The sequence below is a fragment of the Bison bison genome, unplaced genomic scaffold, assembly GCF_000754665.1.
Source record: "Bison bison bison isolate TAMUID 2011002044 unplaced genomic scaffold, Bison_UMD1.0 scf7180017864472, whole genome shotgun sequence".
Lineage (NCBI taxonomy): Eukaryota > Metazoa > Chordata > Mammalia > Artiodactyla > Bovidae > Bison > Bison bison.
Window position 1 is genome coordinate 13784755 of NW_011495033.1, and position 6953 is coordinate 13791707.

A 6953-nucleotide genomic window follows, 5' to 3' on the forward strand; every position below is an offset into this window, starting at 1 on the left:
CGCAGCAGCGAAGGACCGCCCGGCCGGATCCCCGGGCCCCGGGTCGCGCTCTTAAAGCCACAGCCGCCGCCGCCGCCGCTCCGCATCCCTCCGGGCCGGGCCGGGGGCTGCCGGGTGACGGACACGCTCCCGCGCCTATCCCCGCCGGCGCAGCACATAGCAACACGCCGCGGGTTGCTGCGCCCGGCCGCAGCCCATCCGCCGCGAACCAATCAGCGAAGGACGGAACTCCGCCCCCTGCTTCCCAGACCTCCGCCCCCCACCCCCCACCACCCCTTCGGGCCCCGCCGGGCTTGGGTGCGGGGCGCGAGGCGGGCGCCGGGATCTGGCCCCGAGGAGGCTGAGCCCGCCGCGCCTGGCAAGGCTGGGGGCGGCTGGCCCGAGGAACGGGAGAAAGGGTGATGACGATGGGGAGGCTCTCGGCGCCCGGGCGGAGACCGTTTATTTGGGTTTGGAGTTTGTCTCCAGGTCAAGGCTGGGATTTTTAGAACCCGGGGTGGTGGTGGTGTGGCGCTTTCTAGTGCTGCTTCTGCTTAGAGGAGCTAAGACAGTAACTCACTCCTCACGCCTTAGCCGCCCCCAACTCAGTCTAAGTTACCTGGAGAGGCTCTCGGGACCCAGGGCAGTTGAATGTAAAAAGCAACGCCAGCCCGAGGGGGCCCCCGCCAGGCCCCACTCCGCAGCAAGGCATTTCCCGTTGTCTCTGCTCTCCTTAAACCGGGCGCATTAAACGCAAGATAAGAGGCATTTATAGGCATTGGAAGACACCTCGCCCCCAATTGCTGCTGGTTTTTCTAAGGCTTTTGAAGAGAAACGATTCACCCGGGACACGAGGATGGTCAGTGAACACAGGAGAGGTGCGCCCAGTCTGGGTCAGTGGAGCGGTGCTTTTCACGGAAGAGAAGGTTAAAAAATAAGCCCAGGGCTATCAGGAAATCTAGGGAGGCACCAGGTGGGCGGAGTGGGGCAGTCTCCCAGCAAGAAAACAGGTCACTTTGAGAAAGAATGCAGCCAGGGATCAGGGGCAGAGAGCAGTTCAGCCTTTTCATTTGGCCTCTGGGATTCTGGGATTGCTCAGAGAGCAGTAGGAAACCCCGGGTTTCACTGAGCTGCTGTTAGAATGTGAGACACTTTGAGCTGCTACTGGCTTCAACCCTTTTCCACGCTGGTTTGCGCGAAAGTGGAGAATGGTACCCAAGGCAGATCCCCAGGTGGCTCAAACTTCACCACAACTCCAGCCAACTGTCTTTAAAATACATTTGATTCAGTTAATATATTTCTCATTTGGATTGTATTCCGATAATATATATTGCATGGTTGGATGTGAATCCAATCCTAATGTTAGTAAAAACAAAAAATATACCTGAAACACATCAGCATCTCACATATGTATCAGTCTTAGTGTAAGCATTTTCAGTGTAAACAAGATCACATTGTCACCGCTCACAGTTGATGAACTTGGAAAGTTTAAAACAAAAAAATTTTAAATACTTATCAGATAAAGAATCTAGAAAGGTTTAGCACTTAATCCTTAATCTTTGAAGAAGTGGTAGATTCTTTAGATTATTGAGATCTTGATTTCTGCCCTAATCTGCCTCTTGGGCAAATTTCTTCCTCTTTCTAGACCTTAGTAGCCGCAGTTTGAAACAAGGAAGATTGAAATAGATTGAAATAGTCCCCTCCAGGCACTAAAATCTAAGCAGGTCCCGAAAGTCAAACTTGTTACAATGTTTCAACAATATTCTAGTGAATATTCCTGTTGCCAGATCACCACTCCCCAACCGCAGGCCCTGCATGAGTTTAACACCCTGGAATATTGGTATGTTATGTAACAAGATTGGTGGCTACTGTTTAAATAAAAGATAATGTTAGCTAAGGAGGACGAGCCTGGTGAGGTGCTTCAGAGGGAGATCTGAGGACCCCTGCAGGCCGGCCGCGTATATGCCGGGGACTGGAAGAGGCATCCAGACTGCAAGACCGGAGACAATAGAACCAAGCCAGGCAGCCAACCAAAAAGATGAAATAAGCCTGATCATGCCTCCTCCCTGTCAAAAGAGCCAAGCATTGTGAACTATTCCCGGAGAAAGTAGAAGTGAAACAAAGTAGCAGAAACAACTTCTCTTCCTCTGAAAGCACCTTGAATGGCCTCTCAGAACACATTCACTCAGGGCCTATTCTGTGCTGCCTTGCCTGATTGGCTTGAATGGTAGTTTTCTAAAGAATCTACCAGAAGAAGAGACAGCTGAGCCTATGGAGAGTGTGTGAGAATGGACAGGTATTTATCCCATAGGGCAAAAATGAGATGGAAAAATACAGGGAGAGATGTAAATAAATTCGTTCAGGTAACCCCACAGACAGGTGTCAGCCTGCCTCTGTCAGTGGCCCAGGACCCTTGTCTCCTCTGTGTGTGGCTGAATTCGTTCATTCCCAAAGCTTTCACAGCCATTCTTTTCCAGCATCCGCTCTCCCCAACCCCGCATTCCTACTGTTGCCATATTGACGTCACTGCTACTGTGAAAAGGTCACATTTTTTTTCTTTTGACCATGCCGCTCACAGTGTGGGATCTTAGTTCCCCACCCAGGGATGACCCCATGCCCCCTGTGTTGGAAGCACAGAGTCTTAACCATTGGACCATCAGGGAAGTCTCAAAGGTCACTTGTATATGCTCATGGTGGGCTTCTCTAGTGGCTCAGCTGGTAAAGAATCTGCCTGCAATGTGGGAGACCTGGGTTCGATCCCTGGGTTGGGAAGATCCCCTGGCGAAGGGAAAGGCTACTTACTCCAGTATTCTGGCCTGGAGAATTCCATGGGCAGAAGAGCCCGGCAAGCTGTAGCGCATGGATCACAAAGAGTCGGACACAACCAAAACTTTCACACTTTCTTCCTTTCCCTCACCCCCACAGCAGTGCATCAGGGGGTCCTGTCACCTGAACTTCAAGAATATATACTCTCTTTCCTCCGAGCATGTCTGTCTCCACTGCCGCCTCCTGGGTCGGAGCCACAGCCTCCCAACTGATCTCCCTGCTTCCAGTCCATTCTCTCCGCAGCAGCCGGATGGTTCTTCCTCAAAACAAACCCCTTACGATGGCCACAAGGCCCTGCTAAGCAGGCCAGCCAACCTCTCTGGCCTTTCCCCTTTGCTCACACTGCTCCCGTCAAGCTGGCCCCCTTTCTGTTCCTTAAATACCCTGGGCCTAGTCTTCTTCTTCTTTTTTTAAAATTTTATTTATGTATTTACTTTTTGGCTGTCCCACTCGGCTTGCAGGGTCTTAGCTACCCTCCCCCCCCTCCAGGAGTCAAACCTAGGGCCCTGACAGTGAAAGTAGGAGTCCTAACAGGGGGCCTAGAAGTCCACACCGAGCCTCGTCTTGTTATCGTGTCAGCGTTTGCTGTTCCCTCCACCTGAAACGCTAGAAGTTTCCCTCTCACTGCTTGGTTCTGAGGTCTAATACTTCCTTCTTAGAGGCCCCCCAATCCTTACCTGCTCCCCCCCCCCCCCCGTACTCTCTCTTCTACCTACTTCCAGCTTTTCATAACACATATCTCTCTGAAATTGCCTTGTTTATTTCTTCTCTGTTTCATCCAGCTCTAAAGGATAAACTCCATGATCGCGTCAGGGGCTTTGTCTTTCTTCCTGTTGTCTCCCCAGTGCCTGGAGCAGTGCCTGGCACATGACCGATACTTGTGGAATAAATAACTGAACAAATGAATGAATATGCTCGTCACCTCCCAGCCCAGCCCCTGCAGTTTATTTCACTTTGCTTAACGCCCCTTCCCTCTCTGCTCTTTGCTCATCCCGTTCAAAGCCTTTCACTTGAGGACTCAGTCCAAAGATCAAATGTCCCTTCTTTGGAGGAGTTTCCCCTTTTTTTCTCCCCTTAACGTCATCCACAGCAGTGTATTCATAACTCTTATCACATCACTCCACACTTCGCACTCCCTGTTAAGAGTTCTCAATCCATTCTCTCTGCCAGTCCCTCCTGGGCTGGAATCTTATCAGATCGTGTTTATATTTTTCAGCACCTGGCACATGACAGGCCTTCCCTCCAGGTTTATATCTGAGTTGAAGCCAGTCGGGATCCAAGCAGGAATGGATAAGCTCTGTCTTCAGAGCCCACTGTTCAACAGATAGTGGTCTGACTTGACGGTGTGACCACATTAACCTGAAACTTCAGGATATTCAGTCACAAAAGGAGCTGCCTACATTTTAAAATCATAGCACAATGGAAAATTCCTGAACACTAAAGGCTACAGGCTGTCACTCTACCACACCACCTGGGAAAACAGTCCCCTCTGCCAGGGTGGGGAGGGGGCGTTCTCCTCCCAGGCTGCACTGTACCCCTTCCTCCCATCTCCCCCAACACGGAAAGTCCCATGACGTTACATCACAGAGGAGGGCCTGGTGCCATCTTCCTGCAGACACATCACGGCAACAGTGCTTTGTTTCTTTATGTACAATAAATGCTTTCTCTGATCCTTGTCCAAGTCCCTCAGTTTCAGTCATGAAAGTGGCTGATTATGTGCTTTTCAGACTGCAAGTGGGTAAGGGTTATGCGTCAGCCCTCCTGAACACACGCCGAACAAAACAGCTGCTCTCATTTATTGAGCACGTGTTGTGGACAGCGCAGTTCCTATTCTCGTTATATTTAATCCTCAAAGCAACCTGCAAGATAGGTATTTTCCTCCATTTTTTTTTCTTTTTCTTTTTTTTTACAGAAGCTGATCCTATGGAATTAGAACCCTGATCTATCTGGCATCAAAGCCCATTCATTCTTTCTTCTACACCATCAAAGAGGACAAAGGCTTCGCTCCTCTTCTCTTCAAATATTCCAATCACTTTGACCAGGAAACTCATCTGAACATCAGATTACTCCCACAAAGCAAAACTCAAAGGGCCCAGAAGCAAGAGCTGTAAGGGTTTAGAACTTCTATCTTAAATGCAACAGCTAATACAGACACTTTTCACGCATTGTTCAATTTAAACCAATCTTCACAATAACCTTATGAGGAAGATAACACAGGTGTACTAACCTATACCTACCTACCATTCCACCGGGGAACAGATCTGCCCCTGTGGGGAAGGAGAGTTACACACCTTACCCACAGTTGCAAAATTCAAAAAGCTTTAAAAAATTAAAAATTTGACACAACCCATGTATAAAATAACAAAGCAGTGGTACTCAACAGCTAAATCTGTAGGGTAAAAAATATTTGGGAGGATGCAAGCAATTGCGTTTTCCTTCTTTATTTTCACTCTTATTGAGTGTCTTTTCATTTTCAACCCTTCCCGGGTGGGCTAGTCTCAGTATTGGTATAATTAATAGGTTATGCCTCACAATCAATTACGGTGCCTCTCTTCTGCATAATTTTTTCAGATGCCTCTCTTCTGTATAATTTTTAAACTGATGTAAAAAGCCATAAAATTTTTTTAAATTAATTAATTTATTTGGCTGTGCCAGGTCTTCGTGCTTCAGGATCTTCAATCTGTGTTGTGGCGTGTGGGGATCTTTAGTTGCACATGTAAACTCTTGGTTGTGGCATGTGGGATCTAGTTCCCTGACCAGAGATTGAACCCAGGCCCCCTGCACTGGCAGCACAGATTCTTAGCCACTGGACCACAAGGGAAGTCCCCAAGATTGTTTTTTTTTTTTAAGTTTGACATAGCTCATTTGATGGCAAGCTTCAACTGACATGACAGTCATGCATTTTATTAGTCCCATCTGACATGTTCATATCTTTCTTACTGGAATATTACTATTTGGAAGAGCTCATACTCCCTGGGGTTTTGTGTAATATACAGTATATGCACTGAAAGATTCTAGAATTTAAAACACATCTATGCCAGGGTTTCAAATATGGGACTGAGGACTATACTATTATCCCAACTTTACAGATAAGTAACTTAGATTCAGAGAGGTTAAGTAACGTGTCCAAGGTGACACAGATAGTAAATAGTAGACCTACAATTGGAAATAGTCTGCAGCTGTAGAAAAAAAAAAATTGGAATAAATGTGACAGCCTAAGGGCTAGTTTTTCTGAAGGCAAAAATAGGAAGTGACAATTCACAGTAAAAGAAAAAGAAATAACTTGTAAAGATATGAATATTCAACCATACGTATAACAAGAAAAAACTAAATTAAAATTACAGTGGGGTACTATTTTTATCTTATCAGATTGACAAGTAGTAAAAAGCTCAGTAACGCTGTGTTGGATTTGCTGTACAACAGACCCTAACACAACATTGTATAGCAACTATACTCCAATAAAAACTAAAAAAAAGCCCCAAAACAAAAACATTGTGTTGGAGAAGCTGGGACAAAACACACACTCATATGTTGTTTGCAATAAGGTAAATTGGTATGATTTCTATGAAGGGCAATTTGATACCCTCTCTTAAAATAAGAGGTTAATATACTCGGAAATTTCACTTCTAGGAATTTATCCTTAAGATGGACTCACACATGTGCACAAAGATGGACATTAAAGAATATTGTAAAATCGTTAGTTTTACCAAAAACTCAACTGACTCTCTAGGAAATGTAACTTTACAATTGATTAAAGCCCAGAAATCTTATGACTCTCTAAAACTGACAATGTTTTAGGTTAGTCACTGCTGCTGCTGCTACTGCTAAGTCACTTCAGTCGTGTCCGACTCTGTGCGACCCCATGGACTGCAGCCTACCAGGCTTCTCCATCCATGGGATTTTCTAGGCAAGAACACTGGAGTGGGTTGCCATTTCCTTCTCCAACGCAGGAAAGTAAAAAGTGAAAGTGAAGTCGCTCAGTCGTGTCCGACTCTTCTTGACTCCATGGGCTGCAGCCTACCAGGCTCCTCCATCCATGGGATTTTCCAGGCAAGAGTACTGGAGTGGTGTGCCATCACCTTCTCCGAGTTTAGTCACTAAATCATGTCCAATTCTTTTGTGACCCCATGGACTGTAGCCCACCAGGC